A 17,651-nucleotide genomic window follows, 5' to 3' on the forward strand; every position below is an offset into this window, starting at 1 on the left:
CCCGTATGTACCAGAAGCAGTAAAAAAAAAAGATAATAAATGCTCCTGTAATGCCATTCATAATAGCAAAAATCTGGAAATAAGCCAAATGTTCATTAATAGGAGAATGGGTAAATTAATAGGAGAATGGGTAAATAAATTATACCCTTAAAAAACTAAATAATGGCCAGGCGCAGTGGCTTATGCCTGTAATCCCAGCACTTTGGAAGGCTGAGACGGGTGGATCACGAGGTCAGGAGATTGAGACCATCCTGGCTAACACCGTGAAACCCCGTCTCTACTAAAAATACGAAAAATTAGCCGGGTGTGGAAGCGGGTGCCTGTGGTCCCCAGAAAAGGCTGAACCGGAGGGGTTGCAGTGACCGAGTCCGGGCCATGTACCCAACCTGGACCAGGAGGAGACCCGTTCAAAAAAAAAAAAAATAATAAAAAATGTCATTAGGGAATCATATATATGGATAAAAAAATTTTTTTTTTTTTTTGAGACAGTCTAGTGCAGTGGCGCCATCTTGGCTCACTGCAAGCTCCGCCTCCCGCGTTCACGCCATTCTCCTGCCTCAGCCTCCGGAGTAGCTGGGACTACAGGCGCCCGCCACCGCGCCCGGCTAATTTTTTGTATTTTTAGTAGAGACGGGGTTTCACCGTGGTCTCGATCTCCTGACCTCGTGATCCACCCGCCTCGGCCTCCCAAAGTGCTGGGATTACAGGCGTGAGCCACCGCGCCCGGCCAAAACAATTTTTTTAAAGGAAGGGAATGCTAAACATAAATTCAGGGCAGTAGTTACCCCTGGGGCTGAAGGGTGTAAATCAGGAAAAGGGACAGAGGAGCAGATGTTAGGATCAGAACCCTAGTTCTTGGGTTGTGTTGTGCGTTCACAAGTGATTACCATATTATTCAAATACATTTACATAGAGGCCCTGGCACAGACAAGGATGAAATAGGAGTCAAGGTATGCTATGAGCCAAGGATTATGATTAATCCAATTTTGTGCACTTTAAGCCACTTGAAAAACAGAAAAGTGAAACAACAAAATAATTTTTAAGAAATTGAATATAGGGTGCTGTATTCTGAATGTGTCACCCTAAAATTACTCACCAATGTCACAGGATTAGGAAGTAGGGCCTTTAGGAAGTGATTCAGTCATGAAGGGAGAGTCTTCACGAATGGGTTTAGGGTTCTTACACAAAGACTGGAGGGAGTAGGCTTCCCCTGTTTTGCCCTTCCGCCTTCTGCCATGTGAGAACACAGCGCATCCTCTCCTGAAGACACAGTGCACAAGGCGCCATCTTGGATGCGGAGACCAGGCCCTCGAGGACCAGACACCAGTCCTGCTGGCACCTTGATCTTGGACTTCCAGCCTACGGAACTGTGAGAAATACATTTCTGTTCTTCAGAAATTACCCAGTCTAGTGTATTTTGTTACATAGTAGCACAAACCCACTAACGCATTAGTGCCTCTTGTCATTTTCTTCTACAGTTTTCTTTGTTGCCTCTTTAGCAGTGGGTCATTTTATATTTGATCCTTCATAATATCTCTTACTTTTGGTGTTTCACATTTCTGTTCCAAGAGTATTCTTAGATACATATTTTTCACTATTTGTTAGTGTCCAGGTCAGAAAGTCAAGAATACATTCTCGTAAGGGTTCAGTTTCTGCAGCAACGTAAGTATTAATGCCTCCTGTGAACTAGGTATTTCCTTTCCAATTGTAACTGTCATCTGGAAGCAAAGTGGAATTATAGCCTATGAGTGTGGGGTTGATTTTTAATGTATCTAGGGTATGGTTAAATGCTGGTTTTTAATCACACAGATACATCAATGACTTGGCACACGAGGGTATCAGTTGCTAGTTGTCTCTGTATTTATCCATGCTGTTAGAGAGGGAAAGTACAGACCGTGAAGTTGGACCAGCTGTCATACCCACAACATTTGGGAAGCTTTTATTTTTTTTAACCTTTAGCTGTCACATGTAGCAGCTCAGGTGAAAGGCACTTTTATTGTAGGGACTTTCCCTTAGTGCTCTGTGGCGCAAAAGAGCAGACCTATGTAGAAGCATATAAGTATTTTGTGCATCAACAGGACAATTAAGGGAACCAATTCTTATTGTATCTTTTAGTCCCTGAAGACAAAACCAAAGTGACAGTAACTAGGTCAAGGCACTGTATTCAGAGAGGGTCAGCCTTGGTCTTTGAGAGTGAGTCTCCTTTACCCCACTGTCAAGACTCACTGAGCAGATGGGAAATTTCAGGTGGAACATGCAGTGAATAGCAAACACAGTGGGGGGCACTCACTGTCATGCGCTGCCACGCCTGACGTGGTCAACAGACCTGTCTTCTACCTGACAACAGGCAGGTTGATAAACATTTTCCTGGAGAGTTTCTTGATTCTTCCCAGTTGTGGCAGGATGGACTGACTTAGAGGAGCTCAGGAAGGTTGTTAAACAACACAGAAACACAAGATGAATTGTACTCCTCAGCAGGCCTAGGTTAGAGCAGCAGGTCCTTGAAGCCTCGGCCACTGCTGGGACACAGCATAATGCCTCTAATAAGTTGAAATTTGGTGGAGAGTGGGTTGCTAATCTCTTTGTCCAGGGACAAAAAGAGACATAAACAGCAAAAAGTTATAAAATAAGTGGGACTAACATCTGCTTATTGTGAGAGGTATGGATTTAAGATATAAGAATTTAGCTGCACGTGGAAGCTCACACCTGTAATCTCAGCACTTGGGGAGGCCAACGCAAGAGGACGGCTTGATTCCATGAGTTTGACATGAGCCAGGCAACATAGTAAGTCCCCATTCGTACAATAATGTTTTTGAAGAAAAGTAGTTGAGTGTGGGGAAACATGCCTGTAGTCCCAGGTACGTGGGAGGCTGAGGCAAGAAAATCGCTTCAGCCTGGGAGATTGAGGCTGCAGTGAGTTATGATCACACCAATGCACTCCAGCCTGTGAGTCCGGAGACCCCAGCTGGCGCCCTAAAACTCCCCTCCACCGGTGGAAGTCGGCTCAAGGAGGTCCTGAGGACAGGACTCCCGGGGATCCGGCCCTGGGAAGCCCGAAGACCCCACTCCCACAACGCTCCCTACTACATCCCCGCTCCAGCCACCACCGCGACTGCCACAGAAGCCCCCCACGCGCGTCACCTAACCTGTTTAAAGGGGCCGCAGCCGGACTTCCAAGAGCAAAACAGGAGTCCGCCTGGGCAATGCGCATGCGCAAGGCGCGAGCCCATTCTCCTGTCACAGTGACTCCAACGGTTGGCTGAAGACCACTCCCTGAGCCTTGACAAAGCAGGAGCCCTCCGTGGCAGGGTGTCGGTGCCGAGGCTCCAGCCTGACCAATCCAGGGGGTCGACAAAACTGTTTCGGGACACCACAATAAACGGAGGGCCGACCAGGATGCAGAAACAGCAGACGGAGTCCAAGGAAAGCAGCGCGGCATCCCAGCCTCAGGCCTGCCCGGAAGGTGTTCGGGTGAGTCCCCCCAAAAGTCGTGCTGCCCCCCGTGATCTCGAGGACAGGTCTGCCTGTGTGCCCGTGGGCTGCTCTCTCACCCAAGAGTCGTTGTCCCGAAGAGCAGAACCCCACAGCCTCAGGGATTGCCTGGAGGTGTGTGTTTCTGTGCCACTGCTGTATGTTTGTGTGCGTGTGTATCACATTCTTTCTTCTCTCTCTGTCTCTCAATCTCTGTCTGTCTCTCTCGCTTTCTCTGTCTCTCTGTCTGTGCGCCTGTGTGCGTGTGAGTGTTGGGGCGAATGTGCCCTATGCGCCACAAAGCAATTTCTGGCATGTCGGCCTGTCTTTAGTGAGCCTCTTTCTGCGTCTCTGGCTGGGTCATGTGGCCGGTTGTCAATCTTTTTCGCGGCGGTTCCACTTTGGGTTTGTGAAGGCTTCGACGACGTGTGGAGACGCATCGGTCCCGGAGAAATTGAAATCTCATTCCTATCCTGAGCAGCGTCTTTCGTAGGATCAAGATGGCCACACTCCAGCCAAGGACAAAAGCCTCACAGGAGTTCATTGTCCTGCAGGAGGGGAGCAAACCGAAGTCAGAGAAGATGGTTCTATCTCCTCGCGGCTTTTCTCTGAGAAATGAAGCCACATCACGACCCAATCTTAAAAAGAAGCGGGGAAGGTGACATGGCAAGAATCCCTGTACTGGGACGCTGGACTCTTTGGACAACTCACCCGTTTGGCATTCCTTTCCTTATGCCGGTGGCGGTGAAACTGTGCCTGTATCCTGCCTGGCGGTGGCACTGTGCGTTATCTTGCCTGGGCTCTGGCCTCTGCTCTGTCGTACCTCTTGCTCTGTCTGCCCTGTTTTGAGGGGTCTAGGTGCTTCTTGGTCTGGATCAATGCCTACAACAAAGAACACTTCCCAGTCCATCAGGGAGAAACTTCATGGAGATCCGCGTCATCAATGTTTCTCTCTCCAAACCAGTTTCTGGTTGATTAGGCAGTTTTGACGATCCTGGAGCTCTGAACTTCCATACCTGTCTCAGACAGAGAATCTCCCTTGGTCTCCATGTTTCACCTGATGGCTGGGTAGTTTGCCTAGAATGAGCGGTAGGTGATAGTGACTGGCCTTGGCTTCTAGGAAAGGCGGTGTCGCATTCCACTGCACTTCTTCCTGTCTCATTCTGAGGGAACATCCTCTCCTCTGCTCCTGGGTGGACTGCGTCCCACAACCGAATATTTTGGCTATCACGAATGTCAGGGAACCAAAAGGACAGGGCTGGGGCTGGGTGCAGGTGAGGTTGCGTCAGGGCTACCTAGGCGGTGGAGGGGTGGGGGTGGGGTGAACTTTGCAGAAACCTCTCTGCTCCGGTGCAGGCATCCCAAAATGTGGCTTGGTCTCATTCACACGCTCTCTCCTGGTTCCCAGCTGTGCTTTGCTTTTCCTTGGTGTTAACGGGGAGGTCACCTGGGCCTTTCTTCCACCGCGCACACGCCTGGACACCATTGTCTTTCTCGCCATCGCCCCATATGGCCTCAGTGACACACACACTTACCCCATCTGCTCTGAGAGACGCCAGTGCCACGTGTGGTCGCGTTGGCTCCACATTGGACTCTCCCTGAAGCTCCCCCTCCAACCGTGGAAGACTACTCAAAAAGGTCCTGAAGACAGGACTCCTGGGGGTTTGGCCCTGGGACACCCGCGACCCCCTCTCCCACGCCGCCCCCTACTGGACCCCGGATTCGCTGCAAACCGTGGCTGCAGCGGAAGCCCCCAGGCCGCCTCGCAGCCGCCATAGTTTAAAGGGTCCGCAGCCTGACGTCAGGAGTGGAGCGCCAGTCGCCACAGCCAATGCGCATGCGCGAGGTGCGAGCTCATTCTCCCGTCACAGTGATTCTCACGGTTGTCTTAGAAACCTGTCCCTGGGCCGGGCGCGGTGGCTCACGCTTGTAATCCCAGCACTTTGGGAGGCCAAGGCGGGCGGATCACGAGGTCAGGAGATCGAGACCACGGTGAAACCCCATCTCTACTAAAAATACAAAAAAATTAGCCGGGCGTGGTGGCGGGCGCCTGTAGTCCCAGCTACTCGGAGAGGCTGAGGCAGGAGAATGGCGTGAACCCAGGAGGCCGAGCTTGCAGTGAGCCGAGATCGCGCCACTGCACTCCAGCCTGGGCGACACAGCGAGACTCCGTCTCAAAAAAACAAAAAATAAATAAAAAATAAAAGCTAGTCCTGGCCAGGCGCAGTGGCTCATGCCTGTAATCCCAACACTTTGGGAGGCCGAGGCAGGCAGATCGCTTGAGGTCAAGAGTTCAAGACCTGCCTGGCCAACATGATGAAACCTTGTCTCTCCTAAAAATACAAAAATTAGCCGGGCATGGTGGTGCACACCTTTAATCCCAGTGACTCGGGAGGCTGAGTCTGGAGAATCTCTTGGAGGTTGCAGTGAGCCAAGATCACGCCATTGCACTCCAGCCTGGGTGACAGAGTGAGACTCCAACTCAAAAAAAAACAAAAAAAAAACAAAACAAAAAAACCTAGTCCTGCACCTGAGATGGGACATCTTCACATGACCGAGCTGGTGGAGCCCTGGAAATTTCATTCAGTTGGAAAGCCCCTGAATTTTTGTGGAATGTGTTTCCCACACCCTGACACACACAAATGTCTTACCAGTATGTATAACACTGTGGCCACCTCCTGATCACCAGATCTCATCAGCATAATATCAATGGAAAGGAACAGTGTGATGTCTTCTGGAAGAAAGAAGTGACAAAGGCCTGTGTGGAGTAAATTGACGCAGGGTTGAGGAGCTGATATGCTGTGAGGTAGGATAGCAAAGGTGGCTGCCTCTTTCATTTGGAAGCCAATTGCTTCCGGTGGCCTTTACTAATAGGTTACAAGAAAAACACACATTTTCTCAGTGGATAGATGCACACGATGCACAAGAGGCTGTGTTAATTTGCTCAGGCAATGAAACCACATCTAGTACAACAGCTGCACTTGGAGTTCCCATCTGGCGAAGCTGATGAGAATCCGCTGTCATTCTACGAGAGCCAGTTGTTTTCTACACAGGCCAAATAGGTGAGTGAATGGGGATCTACAAATATATAAGAACAAACCAAACAACCCCATAAAAATGCCACCCTTGTATCTTAAAGTCCCTCATGACTGTACTAATCTGTGCAAAACCTCCAAGAATGTGGTGTTGCTTTTGCTTTCCTATTTTTGTAGGTGGAAGCAGCTCTAATGGCTTCCATTGGCCTTTGCTACTATCACATTCCTCCCTGCACAGGTCAGACAACCAATGTGGGATTCTGCCATTTGCTGAGTGTGTCCATTCCACTTCTGCAACCTGACACTGAGCAAATAAGCAGAGGATGGATGTGGGGCCAGCTGGGCAGTGCCAGGTGCTTCCAGTACTTTCGCTTTCATATAATTCTGGCTGAACTTGGAACTGACCTAAAAACAGGATTTGATTCCCCTTTCACTTCTACTTATGAAGACATAAATAGATTTCCAGGAAATCCCACATGGAAGGGAAATTGATTTTGTAATTCACTGCTTGATTCTGATGCACACTATCTAGTTATTATTTCAGACACAAATCCCAGGAACAATATTTGTTTATTAAGGAAACAGCTATCAAGACACTGAGAGTAGGTACAGAGTGTCTTGCCTGCCCTAGGTGAACTGGCAGGAAATAAGAATCTCTGTGTCCCTGGTTGCTTTAGGAAAGTAGAAACCTACACAGAGTAGGAGAACTTTCTATAGGTGTGAGAAAGTGTGTGAGGAAAAGAGGAGGAGAGTGGACAGCATAGAGGTTTCTGGACTGAGACAGGGGATTTCGGGCGTGAATAATGGAGTGAGTAGCAGGGTGGAAGGGGCTGTGTGTGAGCTGAGCAGGGCTGAGTGGGAACTGCACTCTCTACACTGAAACAGAGTAGGGGCTCATGGGGGCTCCCTTCCCCTATCTGGACTCCAAAGTGCACAGCACCCTTTGTGAGAGCAAAATCGTAAAAACCACGCAGTAACCATCAAAAGGATCAAGTTCAATAATTTTGGATCATCCTTCTACTGGCATATTATGCAATCTTTAAAAAATGAAGCAGCAGGCCAAGCACGGTGGCTCATGCCTGTAATGCCAGCACTTTGCGGGGGGGGAGGCCAAGGCGGGCAGATTGCCTGAGGTCAGGAGTTCGAGACCAGCCAGACCAACATGGAGAAACCTCATCTATACTAAAAATACAAAAAATTAACCAGGCATGGTGGCGCATGTCTTTAATCCCAGCTACTTGGGAGGCTGAGGCAGGAGAATCACTTGGACCTGCGAGGTGGAGGTTGTGGTGAGCTGAGATCGCACCATTGCACTCCAGCCTGAGCAACAAGAGTGAAACTCTATCTCAAAAAAAAAAAAAGAAAAGAAAAATGAAGCAGCACCATAGATGGATGAATTCTCCAAGATATGTTCTTTGACTATAAATCAACTCGTTTCTAAAGTGTAATGTATAAAGACATTTATACCAGCATTTTTTAAAAAAGAAATGAAAGCATATATGTATATATGAATATGTGTATAGGCATATATACAAAAAGGAATGAAAGCATATTATATAAATGAGGAAGAGGAAATATATGGTTCTCTAATGGTAGATTACCTCTGGAAGGAGAGCAGAGAAGCTGGTAGTGTTGTTCTGGGGAGTAGCAGTGAGGTTTGGGAGTGAAAGGAAGAGTTAATTTTTGACTGACTAAAATAATTTGATTCATATATGTATTTTATCTATTTGGCCACATGAAAATGTAAATAACAGCATGAGCAGAAATGATAGCTATGGAAATGATTCTCCACCTTGGGGGAAATGGCAGGTGAACCAGCCTTGACCTTGGTCAGTTTTGGGAAAGAGCTGAGGGTGGCAGTGCAAGCAGAGGGTGCTCTGTGATGAAAAGCCTGGGGCAGGAGTAGTTACAGCAGATAGGCCCCGAGGGACTGGTGGGGCCAGGGCAGGGAGAGCTGCCTCCTTCTCTGGGAGGCCACAGAGGCTGCACTATGGGAGCTCCTCGGGTGCTCACCTGGTACTCATTGTCCAGCACAGAGACACGCAGGTCAAATGATTTGCCATCCTCAAAGGGCACATTGTCAGATTTCACCTCGCTCTTCCAGACCCCTCATGGCCACACAATGACCAAGTGCACTCAGAAATGGAAAGCGATGCCTGAGTCCTCATCCATCCTGGTGTGGAAATCCACCTGCAGCTGTGGCTCCTTGCTGAGGGCAAAGCACACGGTGTGTTGGGCAGGTCCTTCCCTTGTGGGGCACACACTTAAACCAACACAAATTCCTTCCCCGCTCAGAACCTCAGAGAGACGGGGGCATCAGTAGATGTCATTCCCCTGTGATTTCAATGTGCAGACAGGATTGAGAACCAGCGGGTTAGAATAATTTGCCACAGAATTGATGGTATTATGTGGCGGATACCCTTTTTCACAAGAGGTATTAGGAGGATTTGGGGAAATGCTTATATGAGTGTAGCCTAATTTTACTGGCCCAGCCCCATGAATAAGCCCACCTTCATTTTCTTCAGTGAAATATAAAGGGGAAAAGAAAGATACTGAGAACAAAGTTTTTGTTTACTAGAAGTCAGAACCTGGGCAACATGGCAAAACCTCATCTCTACAAAATATACCAAAAACAAAAAAAATTAGCCAGGCATGGTGGCATATGCCTATAGTCCCAGCTACTCAGGAGGCGGAGGCAGGAGGATCAGTTGAGCCCAGGAGGTTGAAGCTGCCATGATTGCACCAGCCTGGGTGACAGAGCAAGACCTTCTCTCAAAGAGAAAAAAAGAGAAGTCAGTATTCGTAGACTTATGGGAAACCACAGTTTCAGTTCTGGAGAGACCTCTAGAAATAGTCCATCTCCTCAAAATATACACAAAATTTCAGAGGAGACATCGACTCAACAAGTTAACAATAGAGGAAGTACTTAGTAAGTTGCTCTGACAGGGTCCCAAAAGAACACTCAAAAGGGCCAGGCACAGTGGCTCACGCCTGTAATCCCAGCACTTTGGGAGGCCAGAGGTGGGCAGATCACCTGAGGTCAGGAGTTCGAGACCAGCTTGACCAACATGGTGAAACCCCACCTCTACTGAAAATACAAAAATTAGCCGGCATGGTGGCGAGCGCCTGTAACCCCAGCTACTCGGGAGGCTGAGGCAGGAAAATCGCTTGAACCTGGGAGGAGGAGGTTGCAGTGAGCCGAGATTGCACCATTGCACTCCAGCCTGGGTGACAGAGCAAGACTCGGTCTCAAAGAAAAGAATACTCATAAGAGACAAATGGTGCATGACAACTTTGATAGACAACTTCGATAGAATTTTTCACATTAGCAATCTCAGAAGGCTGGGCCTGATGGCTCACACCTGTAATCCCAACACTTTCGGGAGCCAAGGCAGGTGGATCTCTTGAGCCCAGGAGTTCAAGACCAGCCTGGACAACATGGTGAAACCCCGTCCCTACAAAAATTAGCCGGGCGTGGTGGCATGCATTTGTAATCCTAGCTATTCGTGAGGCTGAGGCAAGGGGATAGCTTGAGCCCAGGAGGCAAAGGTTGCCGTGAGCCGAGATCGTGCCACTGCACTCCAGCCTGAGCGACAGAGCCAGGCCTTATTTCAAAAAAAAAGAAGAAAAAAAAACGCTGTCTCAGAAGAATAGCAAATCTGGGTAAGTCTTTAGAACTTGTTTCTATCAAGATTTTTGACTTGGCTGCCCTCTAGTGGGCAGAAGCCTGACCCGACAGTAAGGAGGGAGAAAACGGTGGGCTCCACTTTCCCCAGTGCTCCTAGCTGGAGTGTGGATTCTGCACAACTGTTACCAGGATGCTCTGAGTCCTGGCCTCTTTTTTCTTTTTTGACAGGTGGAATCTCACTCTGCCACCCAGGCTGGAGTGCAGTGGCCCGATCTTGGCTCACTGCAACCTCCGCCTCCCGGGTTCAAGCAATTCTCCTGCCTCAGCCTCCCAAGTAGTTGGGATTACAGGCATGTGCCACCACGCCCGGGTAATTTTTTTTTTCTGCTTTTAATAGAGATAGGTTTCACCATGTTGGCCAGACTGATCTCAAACTCCTGACTTCAAGTGATCCGCCTGCCTTGGCCTCCCAAACTACTGGGATTACAGGCATGAGCCACTGCGCCTGGCTGAGTCCTGGCCTCTACTTAGAGGTTTATGTGCAAATATTTATTTCCAGGATCTGTTCGTAGCAGTGACTTAGGGGAAAGGACAGTTTAATCATAAGGAAGCAATCAGACGCCAGGCGCCATGGCTTACGCCTGTAATCCCAACACTTTGGAAGGCTGAAGCGGGCGGATCACCTGAGGTCGCGAGTTTGAGACCAGCCTGACCAACATGGAGAAACCCCGTCTGTACTAAAAATACAAAAAATTAGCTAGGCATGGTGGCGCATGCCTGTAATCCCAGCTACTCGAGAGGCTGAGGCAGGAGAATCGCTTGAAGCTGGGAGGTGCAGGTTGCAGTGAGCGAGATCATGCCATTGCACTCCAGCTTGGGCAACAAGAGTGAAATTCCGTCTCAAAAAAAAAAAAAAGAAAAAACAATCAGACAATCCCAGAAGTATGAGATGTTATACAAAACAACTGGCCTGGACTATTCAAAAACTCAGTGTCAAGATAGCCACAAAAAAGGAGAGGAGGCCGAGCACAGTGGCTCACACTTGTAATTCTAGCACCTTAAAGGCCGAAGCAGGCAGACTGCAGACTGGGGGAGGATTGCCAAAGGCCAAGAGTTCAAGAACAGCCTGGGAAACATATCAAGATTATTTCTACTAAAAAAAAAATAATTAGCCGGGCATGGTGGCACCCACTTGTAGTCCCGGCTACTTGGTAGGCTCCGGTGGGAGGGTCGCCAGATCGAGGCTGCAGTGAGCCATGATCGTGCCTTTGCACTCCAGACCGGGAGACAGCAAGACATCATCTCAAAAACAAAACCAAAAGAAAAAAAATCGCAAGATGGGCATTGGTTAGATCAGATCTCTTCCACTGTCATGATTTTCTCACTGTTATCATTCATGCAAAGGTGGTTTCAAACCTAAGCATAAAAATGAACCAGTTTTCCTGTATCTTTGGGTCTTCAATCTGAAAGTGCTTGTGTATACATGTTAAATAAATTTGTATGCCTTTTCTCCAATTAATCTGCCCTTTGCAAATTGACTTGTCAGCAACCGTGAGAGGACCAAAGCCCTTGGCCCCTACAAGGGATTTAATTGGCTTTTATTTTGTTTTATTTTATTTTTCTTCTGGAAGTTGGCTGCCTTTCTAATTAAAAAAAAAAAAATACTTGCCATAGGTAATTCTTTTCTTTTTTATTTATTTTTTTAAATAATAGGGACAAGGTCTTGCTATCTTGCCCAAGCCAGTCTCAGACTCCTGGGCAAGCAATCTGCCACCTCAGCCTCTCAAAGTGCTGGAATTACAGGTGTGAGCCACTGCACCCAGCCAGGTTATTCCTTTTATTTGTCATCCTTATATGGTAGCTGAGACCACACAGGTGTGCACCACCATGCCTGGCTAATTTTTGTGTTTTTTTGTAGAAACAGAGTCTGGCTATGTAGCCCAGGTGGGTCTCAAATTCCTGGCTTCAAAGAGTCTCCTGCCTCAGCCTCCCAAAGTGCCAGAATTATAGGCATGAGCCCCTGTGCCCTGCCTGTTTAACACCTTTTCAAATCAACTTATTTGAGGTGGTAATTATTCCTCTTCAAATTGCAGGGAAAGGTCTTCCAGGCCAATGGACCCCTCGCTTCTAAAAGAGTTCCAGTGTTGGGTTCTGATCATGGCCTCTACTTAGAGGTTTATGGGCAAACGTTTGTTTCCAGGATCTGTTCGCAGCAGTGACTTAGGGGAAAGGACTTCTCTCTGTACCTTATACTTCTATCATTTTCAGGCTCCTTTTGTGAACTAGGATGATTTAACTTTAGGATAAGTTCTGTTCTTGCATTTTATTTCTTTCACTAAAAGAAAAGATGAGCCAGATGCACTGGCACATGCCTGTAATCCCAGCACTTTGAGAGACCAAGGCAGGCGGATCACCTGAGGTCAGGAGTTTGAGACCAGCCTGGCTAACATGGCGAAACCCCGCCTCTACTAAAAATACAAAAATTAGCCGGGCAAGGTGGTTGGGGCCTGTAATCCCAGCTACTTGGGAGGCTAAGGCAAGAGAATCACTTGAACCTGAGAGGCAGAGGCTGTAGTGAGCCGAGATAGTGCCACTGCACTACAGCCTGGGTGACAGAGCGAGACTCAGTGTCAAAAAAGAAAAAAAAAATGATGAATTGGCCTAAGTTGATTTTATCTTCAAATAAAGAAATAATAAGCAGGTAATGTTCTTTAGCATGTATAAGGCTGGCCAGGCACAGTGGCTCACACCTATACTCCCAGCACTTTGGGAGGCTGAGGCAGGTGGATCACTTGAGGTCAGGAGTTCAAGACCAGCCTGGCCAACATGGCGAAACCCCCGTCTCTGCTAAAAATACACAAATTAGCCAGGGGTGTTGGCACATGTCTGTAATCCCAGCTATTTAGGAGGCTGAGGCATGAGCTACTGGGGAGGCTGAGGCAGGAGAATCACTTGAACCCAGGAGGCAGAGGTTGCAGTAAGCTGAGATCATGCCCCTGTACTCCAGCCTGGGTGACAGAGTGAGACTCTGTCTCAAAAAAATAAAAAATAAAAATTTTTTTAAAAATCATGTAAATCAATGTGACCCATGGTTCAGAGACTTATTTAACTCAGTTATCAGGGAGCTGGCAAGATGGTAAAACTGGCTCAAAGAAAATTTGAGAAATTGAGGATATATAAATTGAATAAAGGATGCTGTGGCTGTAGGACCAGCCCAAACTGGGCCTATTCTGTTGATAACAAAATGTCGGCCAAGCGCGGTGGCTCACGCCTGTAATCCCAGTACTTTGGGAGGCTGCGGCGGGCAGATCACCTGAGATTGGGAGTTCAAGACCAGCCTGACCAACATGGAGAAACCTCCCGACTCTACTAAAAATATGAAATTAGTTGGGCGTGGTGGCGCATGCCTGTAATCTCAGCTACTCGGGAGGCTGAGGCAGGAGAATCTCTGGAACCCAGTAGGTGGAGGTTGCAGTGAGCTGAGATCGCACACTGCACTCCAGCAGCCTAGGCAACAAGAGTGAAACTCCATCTCAAAAAAAAAAAAAAAAAATCAAGTCACCTTGTAGGTATAACAGAACCAAAATTGCAAGTCATGTAGCCTGAGCATGCAAAATAGAAAACGTTTTGACCTCTAACTACACCTGGAACCAACAATTCTTCCCCTAGGAACCAATAAGACTGGGACATAAACTGAGTACAGTGGCTCATACCAGTAATCCCAGCACTTTGAGAGGCTGAGGCGGGAGATCGCTTGAGCCAGGAGTTTGAAACCAGCCTGGACAACATAGTAAGACCCTATCTCTATTAAAAAAAAAAAAAAAAAAAACTGGGACATGATCAGAACCCAACGCTGGAACTCTTTTAGAAGCGAGGGGTCCATTGGCCTGGAAGATCTGAGGCTAAAATCTGCCTCAACATGCCTTAGCATAAATGGTCAAATTCCGGGGAGGCACAGTGGTTCACACCTGTAATCCTAGCACTTTGGGAGGCCAAGGCAGGCGGATCACCTGAAGTCAGGAGTTCCAGACCAGGCTTATTTCCAAGCTTTCAATTCTTAACAGTGTCTCCAGGAGTTAGAGAGTTTATACTAAGGATTCTCAGACTCCAACATGACCTTCCGTTTTCCCCTGAGCTGAGATCCTGGGTGTCCTTCAACTGCTACCAAGCAAGGGGTAGAGAAGAAGGATGGACACAATTTCATGTCCTTTAGAGCTTGAAGTCCATTAGAGATATGCCTCCATGTTCTGTAAAATCAATACAAAGTATATAAGAAGGGATTATAGGTGGAACAGAGATCATTAGATGAAGATTAGATGAGCTTATGTGCGTAAAGCTTTTTGACATAGAGTAGTTCTGGAATAAATGCAGCAATGATGGTGAGAGTGGCCAATAAGGTGGAAGAAAAGTAAGAGCACATGATGTGGCCTTCCCTATGGCTTGGGCTTTTCACAGGGCCGGGTTCCTAGACGAAGCAACCCAAGAGAGAAGGTCTGAAGAGCGAGTAAGGCAGAAGAGAGCAAGGCAGAAGCTGATGCAGGGCCAGGAGGCCCAAAGTGGTGCTTAGCCCGCTGGGCTCTTGGCTTTGCCCAGGAAAGAATTCAAGGGCAAGCCAGAGATAGAAGAAAACAGCTTTATTGAAGAGGCGATGTTACAGCTTGGTGACTGCTCCTGCAAGGCAGGCTAGAGAGTAGCTGTTCGGGGGCCGTTTGCAGTCCTATTTATACTCACTTTTAATTGCATGCAGAGTAAGGGATGGTTTATGCAGAAATTTCTAGGGAAGGGGTAGTAATCATTGAGTCATTGCTATGGAAAGGGGTGGTAACGCCTGGGTGTTGCCATGGCAACAGTAACTTGACATGGTACACTGGTGGGTGTGTCTGATTAAAAGCTGCTTTGCCCAGCCCTGTTTTACCTAGTCCTCAGTCTGGTCCAGTGTCCAAGCCCCGCCTATGGAGTCAAGTCCCACCTCCTATCTCAGAGCTGCAAGAGTGCTTTTGGCCTCGTCTCTGAAGTCACACGGTGTTTCTTTCACTGCATTTTCTTCATCACATGTGACTGCCTAAGGCCAGCCCAGATTCAAGAGGAGAGAGACTAAACTCCACCCATCAAGGGGAAGAGTGTCCAAGAATTTGCAACTATCTTCCATCAGTCATACCAACCTACTCAGAGTCAGAGTCTTCAGTGTGATCTAGAATAATCAAAACAACACAGTACTGCCATAAAAACAGACCCAGAGACCCTTCGAACAGAAGAGAGAAATAAATGCACACATCTACAGTCCATTGATCTTTGACAAAGTTGCCAAGAACACACAATGGGGAAAGGACAATCTCTTTAGTAAATGGTGCCAGGAAAATGGAAAGTCCACATGCAGAAGAATGAAATTGGACCCTGATCTCACACCACATCCAAAAATCAATTCACAATAGATTAAACAATTAAATATAAGACCTAAACCTGTAAAACTACTAGAAGAAAACATAGGATAAAAGGTATGACATTGATCTGAACTGTTTTTTTTGGATATAAACCCAAAAGCACAGGCAGCAAAAGCAAAAACAGACAAGTGAGATTACATCAAACTAAAAAGCTTTTGCCCATCAAATGAATCAATCAATAGAGTGAAAAGACAACCTATGGAATGGGAGAAAAGATTTGCAAACCATACATTTGATAATAGGTTAATATCCAAAGTTTATAAGGAACTCAAACAACTCAATAGCAAGGAAACAAACAACCTAATTATTCATGTTCAGTCTGAACAACAATGCAAGACTCTGCCTCTAAAAGAATTTAATTTTTTTTTTTCTTTTTGAGGCAAAATCTCACTCTGTCGCCCAGGCTGGAGTGCAATGGTACGAACTTGGCTCACCTCAACCTCTGCCTCCCAGGTTCAAGCGATTCTCCTGTCTCAGCCTCCTGAGTAGCTGAGATTACAGATACGTGCCACCACACCCGGCTAATTTTTGTGCTTTTAGTAAAGACGGGGTTTCACCATGTTGGCCAGGCTGGTCTTGAACTCCTGACCTCAGGTGATCTGCCCGCCTCGGCCTCCCAAAGTGCTGGGATTATAGGCATGAGCCACCACACCCAGCCAAGAATTAAAATTTAAAAATGGGCCAGGCACAGTGGCTTACACCTATAATCACAGCACTTTGGGAGGCCAAGGCCAGTGGATTGCTTGAGCTCAGGAGTTCAAGACCAGCCTGGGCAACATGGCAAAACTCCATCTCTATTAAAAATACAAAAAAATAGCCGAGCATGGTGGCACATGCCTGTAGTCCCAGCTACTCAGCAGGCTGAGGTGGGAGGATCACTTGAGCCTGAAGAGCAGAGGCTGCAGCAAGGCTGAGATCGTGCCACTACACTCCAGCCTGGGTGACAGAGAGAGACCCTGTCTCAAAAAAAAAAAAAAGTACATAATAAAAAATTTTAAAGTCTATGCTGGCAGTCCTGCCTATACAGTTCCCTTTCAAACTTTGTAAGCTTGCTATGTATCTGCTTATACTTCACTCCATCCTCCAGAAACCACATCACTATTGTTTTCAAGAAATACCCTCTCTCTCTCTCTAGACCAACTTCTTCCTGTTTTAAGATCTGGTTTCTGAGGGACCATGCCCTTAAAGCTTCCTAGAAACCCTTTTGTCTGACTGGTCGGCTTTTCACCAAGCACTACCTTTGTATTTTCAACAGTCATAACAAAGGGTCAGAAGGCCACACCTTTAATTTGATCTATAGTCACAGGCTGTTTTTCACCTTGATAATCTTTTGTGGCTAGGCACGATGGCTCAGGCCTATAACCCCAGCACTTTGGGAGGCCAAGGCAGGAGGATCGCTTGAGCCCGGGTAAGCCTGGGTAATATGGCAAGACCCCATCTCTACAAAACATGTTTTAAAAATTAGCTGCGCATGGTGGGTGGTCCCAGCTATTTGGGAGGCTGAGGCGGGAGGATCACTTAAGCCCAGGGAGTTCGAGGCTTCAATGAGTCATGATTGCCCCACTGCACACCAGCCTGGGCAACAGAGCGAGTGAGACTCTGTCTAAAAATAAAAATAAAAAAAATTGTGGGTGGAGAGACTGGAAGTGAGAAAAAGTTTTCTTTTCCATCCTAGCAAGTCATAGTCCCCCTGTATTTCCCCTGAATTCTTCTAGAAAATCAGCCAACCCTTATAGTTCACCCCACTCTTGCTATGCATTATCATACTCAGCCACATGAGCAGCCAGCATTATGTCAGGAGGTTCCCTTATCCAAATACAACAGTTCATCAGAAATACTTTCCATCTTCTAAGTAACCTCGGGCAATAGTTTAGCAATTGTTTCACTACAACATAACATAGGTCACCAGTTTTTCTGCCTCCAATAACAATTTTCTCACTATCCTGCAGCTTTGCTAACCGTTTCCTTTCTGATTTTCTACCTTTCATCCACTATGCAGTGCCAAGTCCACTGGCACATACTTCAGGATTTTGTTAGGGCAGTGCCCAACTCCTGGTACCAATTTCTGCAACCATT

General features: G+C 47.2%; 2 long non-coding RNA genes across 3 annotated transcripts in view; one reads left to right on the forward strand and one right to left on the reverse strand.

Annotated features, from left to right (window-relative positions):
- Window positions 1-1,461: 1,461 nt before the first annotated feature.
- Window positions 1,462-5,150, reverse strand: LOC131381070 (uncharacterized). The gene is made up of 3 exons (XR_009209514.1): window positions 4,183-5,150; window positions 3,147-4,019; window positions 1,462-1,718 (listed from the first exon to the last, which is right to left on the reverse strand). It is a non-coding gene; the product is annotated as an uncharacterized LOC131381070 (long non-coding RNA).
- Window positions 3,340-17,651, forward strand: part of LOC131381069 (uncharacterized) — a 59,935-nt gene continuing 45,623 nt past the window's right edge. For both annotated transcript variants that reach the window (XR_009209513.1, XR_009209512.1), the window contains exon 1: window positions 3,340-3,471. This is a non-coding gene — a long non-coding RNA (uncharacterized LOC131381069). The remainder of the gene's footprint in view (window positions 3,472-17,651) is intronic.

Source organism: Hylobates moloch, unplaced genomic scaffold, assembly GCF_009828535.3.
Source record: "Hylobates moloch isolate HMO894 unplaced genomic scaffold, HMol_V3 SCAFFOLD_13, whole genome shotgun sequence".
NCBI lineage: Eukaryota > Metazoa > Chordata > Mammalia > Primates > Hylobatidae > Hylobates > Hylobates moloch.